The sequence below is a fragment of the Chelonoidis abingdonii genome, chromosome 20 (assembly GCF_003597395.2).
Source record: "Chelonoidis abingdonii isolate Lonesome George chromosome 20, CheloAbing_2.0, whole genome shotgun sequence".
Lineage (NCBI taxonomy): Eukaryota > Metazoa > Chordata > Testudines > Testudinidae > Chelonoidis > Chelonoidis abingdonii.
This window is the reverse complement of record NC_133788.1, coordinates 10265168-10279582: the sequence shown is the minus strand read 5'-3', so window position 1 is coordinate 10279582 and position 14415 is coordinate 10265168. Positions and strand designations below refer to the sequence as shown.

The window sequence follows — 14415 nt, the reverse complement described above, 5'->3', positions numbered from 1 at the left end:
ATGGAACCTTCTGTAGAACTGTTTAGCCTGCAAGTTCCTACGAATGGAAACCAAAATCCCACACAAGCTACTAAAATCTTCTGGAGGTTTGACAAGCCACTTTTCAATAATCCTTTTAAGTGCTTCTGTAGAAGTGAGGATAAATTTGCCAAATCCAGGAAAGCTGCTTCTAATTCTTCTTCAATTCATATCACAACTAGCTAATGCTATGTGAGTTTCAGTTTAGATAAATACTGAAAAATTCCAATACACTCAAACCATCCAGACTAGAAATTGTACTGGCAATTGTGGGCGCTCGGATTGCATTAGACTTCCAGTTCTACTAGGTTTTGATTTAATGAGCATTAACTAAACAAGCATCCAAACAAACATCCTTGATTTAAACATCCTTGTGTCAAAGAAGCAAAGAATCCTGTGGCACCTTATAGACTAACAGACGTTTTGGAGCATGAGCTTTCGTGGATGAATACCCACTTCGTCAGATGCATGCATGTATTCACCCACGAAAGCTCATGCTCCAAAATGTCTGTTAGTCTATAAGGTGCCACAGGATTCTTTGCTGCTTTTACAGATCCAGACTAACAAGGCTACCCCTCTGATACTTGTGTCAAAGGGGCAGTTTGGATCGGGACCTCAACTGCAGGACAGGTGACTTCCTAAAAATAACAGGAAAATAGCCTCTCATGGTATTTGGGTGTTTTCTATTTCCTTATAAACCTGAAAATGCAGACTCCAAAGAGGGGAAACTCATGGGGCAAGAGACAGGAGAAAGACCCAGATTCAATGGAAAGACAGCACGACAGAGAGAGTGTGAAAAAGCTGATGGAAAGTGAGAGAATGGGGAATAAAATGAGCGATAGCCAGAGAGAAGATGGAAAGAGACAGATCTGGGCGTGATTAAAGCAAAATAGGGGGTAGGGGAAAGACCTCTGAGGTCAAAATGAGCAGAGGAAAAAGCAAAGATAGAAGGGATAAGAAAGAGAAAGTAAAGAAAGAGAAAAATAAACCCCCACAACAAGAGCAGGGAAAGCAGACAACTCACAATAAGGGAGCAGGTCACAACTCTGCAGTCAGAGTTTACTGTAGTCATGGATACACATCTAGGTCAAGATTTTCAGAAAGGGACTAGTGGTTTTGCACTCTTCAATTTTTGGGTGTCCAACATGTAGGGTGACCAGACAGCAAATATTACAAATCAGGACAGAGGGTGGGGGGTAATAGGAGCCTATATAAGAAAAAGACCCAAAAATTGGGACTGTCTATAAAATCTGGACATCTGGTCCCCCTACCAACATGAGACACCATAAAAAGGCCCGATATGCAGAGAAAGGGTGCCTGGCACTTCCTGAAAACAGGCCCTATTAAGCGGTCTCATATTTGGCACCCAAAAAGTACGACCATTCAAAGTCTTTAGTCATTATTGAAAATCGTTGTCCATGTCCCAAACTCAGGCAGTTAGAGCTATACAGTATTTTCTCTGAGATCAAGAAAAGTGGTAGAAATATCAAAGTTCAGTAAGTCAATTTCCTCCAGGTTTTGATATCTGTGTTGTCTTCAGATCACATGTCAATATACCCCTCTTTGCTGCTCTCCTCCCCACATTAACTTTTTCTGTGAAGGTGCAGAAAAAGCTAGCAGCCCCATAAAGATTGCACGTGGTACGTAAAATGCAAACTGAAGAACCTTCCAGAGGTGAGCCTAAGAGTATGGCTACACTCACACTTTACAGCGCTGCAACTTTCACGCTCAGGGGTGTGAAAAAACACCCCCCTGAGCACTGCAAGACACAGCACTGTAAAGCCTCAGTGTAATCAGGGCGGCAGCGCTGGGAGCGCGGCTCCCAGCGCTGCACGCTATACCCGTAAAGGATGTGGTTTACATGCAGCGCTGGGAGAGCTCTCTCCCAGCACTGCCACTCCGACCACACGCACTTCAAAGCACTGCTGCAGCAGCGCTTTGAAATTCCAAGTGTAGCCATACCCTAAGACACCAAGTTCAAATCCAGATCCAAATTTTCCCAAAGATTGGGTGGGTGTGATCTGACTCGGGGTCATGTTTTGGGCCCATCTGTAGAATCCACAGCACTAGGCCTTAAGGGCCATTACCCATCCCTACAGCTTAATGCAGATTTGCTGCTATTGCATACAGAGGGATTCCTTTCTCCTGTGCCCCATGGCAGCATTTTACCTCGCCCACTACTTTCTTCCCATTCCCTCCTAAAGTAACAGTTGGCCTGCCTGCCAAACATCCTCCCCCACACCCATGGAAAACATAAGATGCCAGGGGAGAGCCTCTTGGGTTCCTTGAAAGCCAGCTACAGTGATGGTGTTGAATTGGAAAAGCCATGTGAACCAAAGGGGTTGGTTCAGGTCCAAGCACTCACGAACCAGACTGCGGTTTTGAGTTGACTAATGCTGTCACAAAGCGAACCCTGCAGGGCTCATACAGCTCTAATTTGCCTGCTGCCAGGTGGAGATTACAGTGCTGGCAGGTAAACTGAGAAAATGTGCTGTAGAAGGTCTTTGCGAGAGAGGGAAGGGAGAGAACAAACACAGAACCCCGCAGTGTCACTTTTCCTGACAACAGCTGCACTTTAATACACGGCATTTAGAGTAAACACCTCAGAGCAAATGGTTCTTTGGATGTGGAAAGAGGTTGCTCTTTTCACAGACTATGCTACAAGTGCAGCTGAACAAGCGCTGCAAACACAGAGTGCAGAACAGAATGGCTCATTTTTATCTGTCTTTGTACCAATTACATCCATTATTTCTGTGACCACAGGGAATGATGAATCTACAGTAAAGCACTAATAAAAAGAGCAACATTTACTGCACAATACTATGTCCTATTCTATGGAAAGGAATACCACAAGTGCCATGCGGCACAAAAAAAGTAATAATCAGAAGTGGACTCAGTCCAATATATCACACCCTCAACAACTAAAAATGAGCATTGTCCACCGAGTATCTTCGTTAGTATCTTTGAAAATGGGTTTTTATAAGGTTGTAATCTTTGTACTTTACTATGTGAGGCTAATAAATAAATGGCCAAAAAAAACCAAAAAAAACCCACCCCACCCTGTAAAATCCATTAATGTTAACATGTTTTAGTGGTTTGTCAAGGAAGTTTCCATAGTGTTTTGAAACAACGACAAATTCTGCTCTCATTTACACCAGCATAAATTGATTGGAATGCAGTCGCTCTAGATTTACTCTGGGGAAAACAAGAGCAGGCCATGGTCCTAGACATTTAACATGATAGCTTTATTCTCCAATATGGATGTCACTTCATCCAAATTTTGATTTCAAGAGGCCTTAACCCCAGATCAGAACGCACCTTTTTCTGATTTTAACAATAGGGCTGCTGCTGAAGCATGCTACTAATTATTACCAGGTCGGGCGGGATCACCAGGTTGCACTGGTAATGTTGCAGAACGTTGTTAATGAGCATCATGTTGCAAGGCTTCACCGCAGTGATGTGAGATACCATCATGAATTGAAGAGTTGGCTGCACACAGCAAACACCACTAAGAGCTTGTATTCACTACAGCTGCTGGTCGATCTAAGCTATGCAATTTGAGTTACGTTAGCAGTGTAACTCAAGTTGATGAAGCTTAGATCTACTTACCGTGGGGTCCACACTAGGCTACATCGATGGGAGACACTTTCCCACTGACATTGCTTCCGCCTTTCATTGAGGGGGAGTACAGAAATAGATGGGAAAGCGCTCTCCCATCCATAGGGCTTGTCTTCACTAGACCCACTAAATCGATGCTGCTGCATTGATTGCAATAGTGACAATTTAGCTGCGTAGTGAAGACAAGTCCTTGGTTCTAATCTTTGATTCACTTCTCTTACTGCATGAGATGCACTTAATGCAGAGGCCCTGCTACCAGTCCATTCTTGAAAAGGACTAGGTGTGATGGGATCCAATGATTCAATATCAAGATGTTCAGGCAACTTCAACAAGCCAAAGAAGCTTTTAATCTTGAGTATCAGACAAGAATCAGAAGGACAATTGTCTAACACCTGAAAGCAGGAAAAACAACAACAGGAATAGAGTCAACTTCAGTTTAAAATATACCTCTCTCTTAAGATAGAGAAATCGTTCCAGGGGCCAAGTTTTTACCCCTATGCAAGTATAACACCACTGAAGCTAGTGGAGCCACAGTTGTTCACATTGGGCCACAATTTAACCCCAAATATCCAGTGCAGACTTACAATTGTCCTAGACTTCCATACTTACCACCACCAGATAACAGAGACATTTAACTCAAACTCACACAAACAAAAGAATCCAACCGTCACTGTGCTATCACAGTAACCCTCACACAAGAATAAAAAAGGCCTTCTGAGACATTTGTAACTCATCGGCTCTGCAATATATTTTCAAAGCATGTCAGAACACAAAAAGAGGATTAAGTTCGCTATACTTGCACTCCTTTCTCCCCTTCTCCTCTCGCCATTGTATGGATGTCGCTGCTAACTGGATAAAGTGAGTGACAGAGTTATATGATCGCTACATAAAGGTAGTACACATGCAAAAATCTTCAGAACATGGAAAAAATCAAAGAGCTTGCACCATCTGTCTGTGGAGAAAAAAACAACAGCTGGTGCAAGAAGCTGCAAGATGCCAGCCCTACAAGTGACAAGATGGGAAATGACAGGAAACAGCTTTTCACTCTTCTAACAGCAAAAGAAACGTACAGCCTGTGTTCTTGTGTTTGAAAACCTCCAGATGCTGCCCTCTTCTCACATTTCCATATCTTTGTTCATGAAACATCTGAAAGCTTTTCTATTTTTTACAGTGGAAAAAAAGCACATAGGCATCAAACACACACACACTTTCCTTGTGAGGGGGATGCTAAATGAATTTGAATCATGATCATAAAAAACGTGAAAACGAAAAGAAAAATCAGCAGTATTTGAAGTGAGAAACCTTTGAAAGTTGCTCCAACACTTGCTTCTTACAAAATTTGCACTGTGTTTTGTTTTTGTCAGCTTTATTAAGTATCAAAATATTAGCTTTAGCTGGGACTGATTAGGCTCAGGATGTATTCAAGGCAATATTACAGTGTCTCAAATGTTCTGCCAAGATGGCAAACTACTTGAGGTCAGGTGCCAAATTACCACAGCCAAGCCTTTCAAAAGTAACTAGTGATTTTAGGTGCCTTGATTTCTGAGTGCTCAGTGAGAGGCACTTACATGTGCCCTGATTTTCAGAGTGTGGGTGCTCAGCACTTGCTGAAAGACAGGTCTCTCCAGGTATCTCTTGTCGGGTACTCAAAAATGGAGGTATCCAAAGCCATAAGTCATTACCGAAAAATTTGGCAGTCACACCTCCAAGAGAGATGCCATTGGTGTTGATTGGGTTTAGGTGAAATGGCAACTAAATATTATAACTTCAGATGTAGTCAACTAGAAATAATTAACAAAAGTAGACAATAGCTGTGTATTATCTTGCTAGGACAGGACCTGTATTGAAAAATCAGTGAGAAAATATGGGGTACAAAGAACAGAGTAAGTCTCACTAGTTTTCTGCAGTTTTAGAGCAAGGCAGGATCTCTCATCTCCTAAACCTTTCTACTGAGCATAAACATCTAGAACTAGCGGATTAGACTTTTGACTCAAGCAAGGTCCCTTTGAGGGGAGAACAATGCTGAGTGGGTAATGCTGAAGTGGGAAGTTGGTAACAACACAGAAATGATGATCAAAACCAGAGGTCGAAGGAAGTGTTAGATTTTGCTGGCCCAAGTGACACTGAATAGAGTCCTTTATTTTTTGCAAATACGAAACACCAAATAAAATGAAAAACCATCCAGAAAACTTAAATAAAAAAAAATCCCTCTTCTATTTCCCACAGCTCATCTCCTTTCCCTCTATTTCCCACTCCTCTTCTCCTCATCCTGGATAGTTTGGCCACTCTGGGCCTAATTTGAGGGGAGTGCGGGGATACATGCTGCACACAGTGATACAACTGTGAGGAGAAAATGCAGGGGCACTCCCAGAAGCGTGGAAGTGGTTCTGATTTCAGTGGCTGTGCTGAGTGAGGAGGAAGTTGAACCAACACGTGTCAGGGATGGTCTAGGTTTACCTGGGCCTGTCTCAGCACAGGGGGCTGGACTTGATTCCCTGAGGTCCCTTCCAGCCCATTTCTATGATTCTTTAAATATTATCCACACATACATCTCTCAATTACACGACTTGACAAGTCACAAGCTTTCTGCAGATACCTTTTATGTAAGGCTAAGAGTCGGTCAGATATTTTTAGTCAAGTCAGGGATAGGTCGTGGGCAATCAACAAAAATTCATGGAAGCCCATGACCTGTCCTTGAGTTTCACTAAAAATATCCCTGACAAAATGGGGAGGGAGGTGGGTTTAGCACCCACTGCTGCTGGAGCTCTGGGGTCCCCTGCCACTGTGGTGAGTGAGAACTCTGGGGTAGCCCCCCCCACACACACAGTGGCAGAGCAGCTCTGGAGGGGGCCGAATGCCTGCGATGGCAGGGAGCTCCAGGGGTTCCCCAGCCACAGAAGGGCAGCTGCAAGGTCCCCTCACCAGGGCAGGGACTGGGAACTGCAGGTGTGGGAGCGGCTTGGAGTGCCAGCTCTGGGGCAGAAAATGTCACGGGGGTCTCTGGAAATCATGGATTCTGTGATATAATTGTAGCCTTACTTATGTGTTACTCTTCTGGATAAATATCCTAAGATGTGTTAGTGTAGTCAGTCATGTCTGAGGTGCAAGCTGTTTGCACACAGGGGACCCATTGCCACAAGGTCCATGTGTCACAAGGGGTCCATGAGGTTTTATGGGAACAGGCAGCTTGAGATTTTTTATTAATTGAAATGTAAAAAATTAAAGAGACCAAATGAAAACAAAATCCAGAAACATTTAAAAAAAGGAAAAGAATTTCATGGGTCTCTAAAACTGGATGCTGCCTTTACCTGGAGAAGAGTGCAAGTTCCAGTGTCTCCCTTTGAGCGCCAATGGGCTAGAGACAGGATGCATGGAGAACCTTGGTGGTGATATCTATGTTTGACAAAGGGAAGGAAGGGATATTCAAAAAAAGAAGGGCAATGTGGGCTTCAAGACATCCATGGAGCCAAGTATTTATAATTTAGGTCACTTTGACCTTGGTTTGCCTCCCTGAGCAGCACCTTGGCCAGACCGCAATTACTCATCTCTTTCCCTTACTTGCATTAGTTTTTAACATGGAAAATGTTACAGTGGAAAAAGTACCGCGCAGCCATTGACTTAAATTAGCCAACAGAAAATGCTACACTTCCATAACATCCTTCCCCCAGGGATTTCAAAACACTTTTTGGGCACTCTAGTTCATCACCAGCTCCCTGTTCAACTTGTACATGAGACCTTTAGGGGGGATAGTGATATAATCTGGGTGGTGGGATTATCAGAAGCAGAAGGCATGCTTGGCAAGCTCTTATTTTCATCTGATCAGTTCATTCGCAGTTCACTGCTTGATGAAAGTTCAGTTTGAAGACAACAGAGGAGCGTAGGCCAGGGGATAGATCTTGAGAGTCTGGGAGAGAATTCCTCTCTCTGTTAGTGGTAGGTTTGTCCTCCATTTGTCTAAGAGCTTCAAAATTTAGAGATGATCTTTGATCGTTGACAGGTGTAAGAGTAGGACAGACTCTCTCTTTTCCCCCCCTATGTATCTGGCTGAGCATTTCTCTCTGATCCAAACTTTACCATAGTAATACAGATCTCTGTGAAATTCTCTGTTCTTGAAGATCACTCAGAGGCTACAGCTTGTGTAAAATGTCTCTGTTCCACTTTTAAACAGTTTTATCCACACTAAATTATTCTGCCAATTATCCTAGCACTACATTGGCTTCTTGTTCACTTTGAGGAGCAACTCCACGTGTCGGTTACCAAAGAGACACATCATAACCCCATGTTGTGGTGAGGTGCTCCAGCTAAGAGGCACTAGATTCAAACACTTGGGGACTGATGGGAAAGTATTCTTGGCACAAAGCATTCGATTCTTGAATTTGATTTCCTGGCTGGCCTCTCACAGTCTGAATCTTCCTTAAGGAAGAGATTTATGGTGCAACAAAAGGCTTCTCTCTTTTTCTTAAGCATTTGTTTCTAGGAAATTTGTGTTTATTTTGAGGAAATATCATTTTCCTGCTTGTGCGAAAGAGACAAAAATTGTATATAGTTCCTAAATGTGTTTATGCACCTGGAAACAAGTAGATAGACAAGTGTATTGTTTACAGAACAATTCAGAAAGAGTTCAACTCCCACAACAGTGCTGCCTAGAGAAACTCCTTCCAAAGAATTACTGACTTATTAGCACCAGATTTAATTACCATTAAATCCACCTTTATCTGAACAATTATAAGTATCTATGACCTGTTCCTAAAAGGACTGCCTTTAAGAAGGAAATCCAGAACAAAACTACAGTTTAACAACAACAGAAACTCAGAAAATTCAAGAGCCACTGATCCTGAAGACCAGAAAAACCCAGCAAGGCAGCTATCAGCAGTCAGTCAACAAATCTATGACTGACTAACTAACTACATAAGCAAAACAAATCACGTACAAAGAAAAACCAAAAAGCATACATTCAGGGCTAAAAGGCCTGCACTGACACAGAACTAACCAGAAGTCCCAACACATCATCACTTTATCCTAAAAGGCCACTCAAATCTGAATAAAACCACATTTCCTCAATAATGTCTGAATCCCCAAACATCAACTGCCATTGCAGGGCAAAAAATCAACAAAGGAGCAAAAACTTTTGATGACAATATGATATAAATCAAACATAAGCTACTTGTCTTCATTTTCAGGGCCCTTCATGGCCTATCTCCCCACCCTATTGTCCTTATCTCAGGCTTCTGATAGGCCAAAAGGTCATTTAAAAAAAAAAAAAAAAAAAAAAAGATCTTCATGTTTTTGCTCCTGCTGCCCCACAAGTTTGGGAACTCCCAGTAAGCATCTGTAAAGGTGCCTCAATATCCTCTTTGAAATCTTTCCTCAAAACTCTCCTTTGCTCCGATGCCTACAAAAATAATTCACAATAGTTGGGCCATTGGTGGGCTATCAGACCGACCAATACTGTCTCACTGATTCCTTCCACTCGCCCATCTCCGTCCCTACACACTGGTTGTCTCTCATGTCTTATATGGAGACTGAGCTCTCTAAGGCAGGGGCCATCTTTTTGTCTGTGTTTACACTGTGCCAAGCACACTGGAGTCCTGATCCATGGCTGGAGCTCCTAAGTGCTATGGTAACACAAAGAATAAGAATACTATTATTATTCATTTGTATTATAATAGCACCCAAACAGCTCCATCGAGATCAAACCCCTTTGTGCCTGATGCAATAGAGCTCACCATCTAAATCAATACGACAGACAATGGAAAGAGAATTGCAGATTTAAGTACCATCCCAATTTTAAAGATGGGGCATCAAGGCACAAATAGATTCAGTATCTTGCTCAAGATCACACAGGAAGTTAGTAGTAGAGCTAGGAATTGAATCTACATCTCCTGAGTCAATATCCAATACCTTATCCACAACAAGCCCATCCTTCACATAGTACTAATTAATTTGGGGAGCATGACGTGAGGCTTCAGAAAGCTCTCTTTACTGCATTTGCACAGTCCCACATAGAGAAAACAGCTCCGGGGAATCATAAAATGTATTTTAAGCATCATCAGGCGAAGCAGCTTAGAGAGAATTTACTAAGTCGTTTATTTCTATCCTTGATTCTCCACATGGTCTCTGCAGATCAGATTACTTAGAAAACATAATTATTTTAATTAGGAGTAATTCAATTAGAATATCTTATTGCCAATAACAACTTCACTAATAAGAAATGAACACACTTTGCTTAAAAGAAATCTTACCTTTGGGGACTGCCTGAATACTTTCCTAGCTATGGCAGTAGTCATTTTAATATTGCATGCCCAATTCTGCTCTCATTTACAGTCCAATCCAATGCCCACTGACTTTCCAGTGACTTTGAAAGGTATTGGACTGGGCCTGTACACTGCTGCAAATCAGGGGGCACAGAGATAATACCAATGTGGGTGAGAGGAGAACCGAGTCCCATGAATCTAGGCAGACAGATAGAGGGATGCTCAGTGAATTTCACCTCTGACGAAATGAGGGCCAACACCAGGTTTATTAAACACGTAATTCCCAGGGTTATGGTGTGGCCCCCTACTTTAGCTCCCTAGACACTAACCCTTGCAGCTGGATGATCTCCCCTGGGATTGGGAACCTGATTTTGGAACAGACTGCACTGTCACAAAATGAAGACACTGCGATGCAGAAGCTGCTCCTATGCATTTAGTAGGATTACCCTGCATGTCATAAAAGATAGAATCAAAGATTCAGTGTATGACTTTTGTAAAGGTTAGGAGTCCGGTGACTGTATGTTATGTGACACAAGATACTGTTTCAGGAAAACATCTGTGTATTTAATGTGCAGTACCCTAATGTAGTTTAGTATCAGAGGGGTAGCCGTGTTAGTCTGGATCTGTAAAAGCAGCAGAGAATCCTGTGGCACCTTATAGACTAACAGACGTCTGACGAAGTGGGTATTCAGCCACGAAAGCTCATGCTCCAAAACGTCTGTTAGTCTATAAGGTGCCACAGGATTCTCTGCTGCTAATGTAGTTTGATATCATCACTCAGGTGCACTTGGTAAAGTAAGATGCTGCATCCTTATAATACATTTAAGAGCTGATAGGCCTTGTGCTGGTCCTCAGCACAGGATGAATTTTAGTCATTAAAATCTTTGTGAAAACAGAACTTGTTACAGTACATTCCTCTAATCATTCATCCTACAAATCTTCAAAAAAGACAATCCATAGTGTGCAGTTATTTGTGCAAAATAGGATAAAAAGTACAGAAATAATTTGAGGTGAATGTAGCACCAACATCCACACTGCCTCTTAAGGTGATTTCATGCTTTAATTAAGACACTCTCACAGTAGAAGAGAGAATTCTGGCCATCCCTCTTTAATCAGTGCAATAGATTAAGTTCAGAAATAGGAGGAAACAAATTCTAATGCAATTAATGGTAATAGATTAAGATAAGGACAGATAAAATTCTTCTAATATATTTCATGCATTATAAGGATGGAGCAGTTTATTTTTGCCTAGTGCATCTTAGTAATAGAGATCAAACCAAATTAAGATGGAAACCACGTGCACTTAATGTGTACTATCTGCTGAGACATACAATATACAAGCACTACCTTGCTAACCATTATAAAACTCTTACGCTGAATCTTTGAATCTGTTTTATGGCATGCATCATCAATCTGCTAAACACAGATTCTTGAGTGTCATGTGGCTGTTTATTCCACATCATTGGCACAATCTGGCCCTAAATTCTGTTTAGACAGCCTAGGAAATCTCCCTCTGGTGACCCTCCATTGGCAAAGAGCTGACATATGGGCTCTTAAAACACATCCCCCCTATTCCCATGATTGGCATAGCAGGACAAAAGGTGTGGCTCAGCCAGTCTCAACTGTGTCACTCTTTAGCTAGGTTTTCAACCCCTTGGGACTATTGCAATCTGGTGTCAATTAGGGTGATTTGGAATGGTCAATGAAGAATTAGACAATTAAGCCAAATTCTACCCTCTGATGTTTGAGTGTCCGTGACATCAGTGGAAGCCACATGTGAGTATTTGACTCTTCACATTCATTTGTTCTCTCTGACCCAATCATGGGAAATGTGAGAAACAGGTCTTTGCCCTCAAACATCAATTCAGATGTGGATGATTAGTCGCTTCACACAATTTCCTCTCATCTTCTAGACCCGTCATTAAGGAATATTGTAGCATGGATCCCTCTGGGCCTTAATTGCGATAACCTTCTAGCATGGTACAGTTTGTATTAGTTTACAGCAACTAACTTCCAATACCCAAGGCGATAGATAGAACCTCTGTACAGAATGGATGTCACAATTTTAATTAAAAACTCCCACCTATTTTTAAAAGCTATCAATTAGTGCCATAGTTGTAATTATGGAATCATAGACTCTAGACCATTTTAATACCTTTGAAAAATCTTTGTCTTAAAAAAATTATTGTAATTAAGTCAACAAGCAGATATATCTGTCTCTGTGAAATACAGCCAAATTTATAGATAATTGCAAATAACTCATTTTCGAGAGGACTTTTTTGGTATGCCAATTAGGCTCACAAATCTCAAGCTGTCACCTTCATCTCCAGATATGCAGTCTGCACATAGCACAGCTATAAACAAAACACCCAGAGTGCTTCTCATTCCTCTGCTAAAATAGAAAATGAAGTTACTAACACACATTTGTCGATGTAAGCCCCAAGAAAACATAAAAGAAAAAAATCCTTGGGCTTCTGACAATTAAAATACATCTTCTAGCTTCTAAGAAGAGTGTTCTGGAAAGATTCTCAAGAGATTTATGTGACTCTGATCCTTTGGTTAATGGCTGCCTCATGACTCAGATCTACACGCATAACCTATCAGTCATTTCCCTAAATGAATATAATTTCTCCTACACAACATTCTGACTGCTGGGAGGCTCCTGTTAATGAAATCTCAGTTAGCTGTGTTCACCTACCTACAAATGTCTGCTACATACACATCTAATTACATCCGGAGGGGTTAAAACAACCACTTGGCAAGCACAATGCTGAAAATGTCATTGCGTTCACATGCAACACCTATTGCTCTTCAAGGACCATGCTTATAGCACTGCCAAGAGTACAGCCACCCCCTCTTCCACTACCACACTCACTTTTCAGACAGAACCCACAGCTGTTCACCATGACCAACCCTCTACACATGGGGCCTGCCTAAAAGATATTGGGGAGCAGCTAGCAAATTGATTCCTTGGGTTTCATCCCCTAAATAAGTGACTCGTTTTGCATAAATATTCTGGGGGAAATCTTGGCATCACTTAAATGAATGACAAAACTTCTGCCTTCTCTCCAAGTATCTGGCAAGCAACAGTTTAGACATCAGGGAGTCACCTGGCAGACTAAGTGAAATGCAGTCACCTCTGGAGACAAGTACAGCAGGTAATGACTAGCCCACATCATGCCGGACTAGGAATAATTTTAACAAGGAGGTGTGAACAAAACCCAGAGAACTTGCATCTCAGATGTCCATAGAAAGCAAACAGGGACTCTGCCAGGTCATTAAAGGTTACTGAATGATTAGAAAACATGCCTTGTTGTAACAGACTCCAGGAGCTTAATCTATTTAGCTTAAATAGTTAAGTTAAGGATTGACTTGATCACAGCCTGTAAGTACCCGTATGGGGAACAAATATTTAATAATTTCACAGTGAGAGCAATTAGCCAATGGAATTTACCAAGGTTTGTGATGGATTCTCCATCATTGAGATTTTCAAAATCAAGATTAGACTCCCCCTCCCCCGGCTTAAAAGACATGCCCTAAGAAGTCAGACTATCTGATCACAATGGTTCCTTCGGGCCTCAGAATCTTTGAATCTCTATCTCTAAGATAAGAGCACAAAACAAAATACATAGCACTTTAAAACAAGTGTGGGAGGGAGGGAAGAGATTTCCAAATGAACCATCAGCCTGACCTAACCTGAGTTAGGATGACCATCTATTATACGGGATATTTGGTAAAATTACTCATATTCAAGTGAGTTCAACAGCAATCAATCAGAACTATGCACTACAAATGTTCAAATTAACATCAAGTTGTCTGAGCCCCAGTTAAAAAGAAATACTGCATCGGGGGGGGGGGGGGGGAACAGGTTAGAAATTGCTTCCTCTCCCAGTTCAGAGCTTAGCGGCTTCCCCGTACCAGTGCTGCACAGGGTTTTGGCACAGATAGGGCTCAGCTCCTTCTGGCAAGTGCCTGAGGCCAGAGGATCTTGGGCTTTCCTGGGGTGCCAGCCCAGCCAGAGGCAGAAGGAAGGAGCCTGTCAGCCAGGTTGTTGGTGAGCTCAGCCCTCCAACCAGCGGTTGGTTCTCCACACAGCACTGGGAGCGAGATGTTCCCGGTTGGGGGAAGTGGGGGGCGGGGGAGAGATACGGAGAAGCTGTGGGGGGGAAAGGGACAGACATCAGCCACCGCAGCTCACAGTGTGCAGCCAGTGCTGTCTAAAAATGGGACTGGGGGCAGAGTCCTGCTGGCCAAGGGCTGGCACACAGTGGGGGCTGCGGTGACATACTAGCAGGGAAGTAGCTGGTCCTATGTGCTACAGCTTCACCCTGCCACCAGCCTTGCACATCCACCCTCCTCATTGGCTGCTGGATCCCCCCCACTCACTGTTGGAGGGCGGACAGCTGGCAAGCAGGGATCTGGCCAGCATCAGGATCCACCAGTACTGATTGGGAAGGAGGAGACAGAAAATATGGGACAATTTGCACGTTTTTAAGAAAAAGTCAGGACACCTGCAGGAAGGCTT

The 14415-nt window shown here is 42.5% G+C and overlaps 1 protein-coding gene across 6 annotated transcripts in view; it reads right to left on the bottom strand.

Moving 5' to 3' along the window:
* Nucleotides 1-14415, bottom strand: part of AUTS2 (activator of transcription and developmental regulator AUTS2) — a 986700-nt gene that overhangs the window by 603812 nt on the left and 368473 nt on the right. The window lies entirely within an intron of this gene.